This window comes from Octopus sinensis, linkage group LG16 (genome assembly GCF_006345805.1).
Source record: "Octopus sinensis linkage group LG16, ASM634580v1, whole genome shotgun sequence".
In the NCBI taxonomy this organism is placed as follows: domain Eukaryota; kingdom Metazoa; phylum Mollusca; class Cephalopoda; order Octopoda; family Octopodidae; genus Octopus; species Octopus sinensis.
This window is the reverse complement of record NC_043012.1, coordinates 5,414,020-5,416,519: the sequence shown is the minus strand read 5'-3', so window position 1 is coordinate 5,416,519 and position 2,500 is coordinate 5,414,020. Positions and strand designations below refer to the sequence as shown.

At 32.0% G+C, this 2,500-nt stretch overlaps 1 protein-coding gene across 1 annotated transcript in view; it reads left to right on the top strand.

The window, feature by feature from the left end:
- Positions 1–2,132: 2,132 nt before the first annotated feature.
- The window catches only part of LOC115220416, a 19,638-nt gene continuing 19,270 nt past the window's right edge, over positions 2,133–2,500 (top strand). Inside the window, exon 1 of the mRNA XM_036509859.1 lies at positions 2,133–2,308. The gene's annotated coding sequence lies outside the window, so the exon portion shown is untranslated. The remainder of the gene's footprint in view (positions 2,309–2,500) is intronic.

Sequence of the window (2,500 nt, the reverse complement as noted above, 5' to 3'; positions counted from 1 at the left end):
TGTTCACTTCCGGATTCTATCACTCTGTGAAAGTTTCTAGTTCGAATCACACGTGTCTTGAGATGTGCCGAAGATTTTTCTATTTTGGATATATTTGGGGTACTTAAGTCTGCTCAGGACTTAGAGCTTGCGTTTTCCATGGGTATGAGTAAGTATTTCACTTATATCTCGCGTATTTGCCGCTGAAGAGGAGAAAATTTTCTTATGAATTAACCCCGAAATTGGACCAATACAGTATTAACGAATTTTTTAGAGATTTCTATCGGTTTGTTTCGAGACGCATAAATTATAATGGTTATCGACAATTTTTTGTTTCGGCATATTTGGCATTAGAATTTTTCTTCTGCCCTTATCTTGTAAATTATATATATATATATATATATATATATATATATATTATATATATATATATATATATATATATATATGTGTGTGTGTGTGTGTGTGTGTGTGTGTGTGTGTGTGTAGTGTATCTTGCATGCATGAAGTGGATTCGATCCACCGTGGCCAAATTTTAATTAACACATCAACAGAACTTTTCCCACAGTGGAACAATGATTTTTCTCTGACAGCAGTTTTACATTTTCCAGATTGCCCTTAGCTACGCTAAAATAATGTTTTCATCACTTGACCCTATCTAACGTCTTCTACTTTACCAAATGCTAGGATAGAGATAACAAGACCATCAACTAAATCTTTTGTTCTCAATGATATATCTATACTTCTGGATAGTTATAAAAGCAAGAACACCCCAGGCAAAAATCAGTAGGTGACAACTCAGCGAGTGCAGTGACATGGTGACGACTCAATCAGTTAGTCACCTTAGTGACAAAGACGTCTGGCTGACCAGCTAGAACATTGGTCAGAGGAAGAAATAAAGTTTACTGTCAGCAACTAGCTCTAATTCTGTTCTCTACAACATCATTCTATCGCTATCTGTGGATTACTACCAATAATTTGTGTACGCCAAACCATGCAAAACATTCTACCATATCTAACTTTATTTTGCATGCTCTCGGATGTTATAACCTGCTCGTCGAGGTATGGATTTTTTCAAAGTAACAGTGAATAAACAGTTTCTTAAAACTTCATGCATTGTTCATCTTTCACATCCTACAGTATGCAATTGTAACAACAAATCTCTCCCGCTACAAATTGGTGACCCTCGACTTACTTTATCGTGTCATATATATATATATATATATATATATATATATATATATATATATATATATATATTATATATATATATATATATATATATATACTTATATACTTTCTCACTTCCCGAGCGTTAAACTAATACATCTGTTTGTTGTTTAAACACCCGTCTTCGTCCTTTGTTTTTTATACATCTATATACATGTATACATGTATATAAATGTATACATGTATACTTATACATGTAAATATATGTATGTATGTATGTATGTATGTATGTATGTATGTATGTATGTATGCATGCATGCATGTATGTATGTATGTATATATATATATAATATATATATATATATATATATATATATATATATATATATATATATATATATATATATAATATATATATACATACATACATACATACATATGAATCTTTTTCTGTTCGAAGACATGCAACTATATGCATGAGAATACATACATAAAGCAAGATATACAAATTTGCTCCTATACGTACGTAAATACATACATACATACATACATACGTACATAAGTACAAACGGAGATACCTTGCTGTTGATGTTGAAATTCTAGTGAAGGGGCCTCGGAGCCTAGATTAGAAACCGGTTCTTTCTCTATTGGCAAGAAATCTTCGAATAAAACTGAACAATGACATACATATGTATGCGAGGGTGTGTTTGTGTGTCTTTGTATGTTTGTGCTAGTATTGACTGTGGGTGCTTTCACGACCACATTCAGCGGAACGCATGCACGTACACACATAAGCATATAGATGCACAGACGTACACGAACACAAATACACAAACGCGAAACTGTATTTGCAAACTCTCACGTACACAGATATACACACAAACAAACACATACACATGACGTCAGAACTGTCAAAAAATATGTGAGAAAAACAAAACAAAAAAAGACAACAAAAAACAAACATAAAAAACCCATAAACAAAACAAAACAAAGCAGAGGAAGGTTTACAGAAATTCAGCTCGAATTATCCGCTTCTGCGGGAACCAATCAAATAGTGTTTCCCGTTATTTAATATTTCAACGCTTACATTTCACTATTGACATTCTATACCTTCGTTCCTTCAGTTCTCTTTGTTTTTTGCAGCAATTAATTCAAAGAGGTAATATATAATCATAATCACTCTCCATTCTTGCATAGTTTTTTTTTGTTTTGTTTCTGTTTGTATTTTTTTCATTTATTGTCATTCTCTTTTATATTTTCTTAAATCGCAATAATTAACTTTCAAACAAAGTCTTTATTTTGTCGCAAGACTTTCGGTGTGAAATCCTATGTTTTAACAGACGTTGTGTAT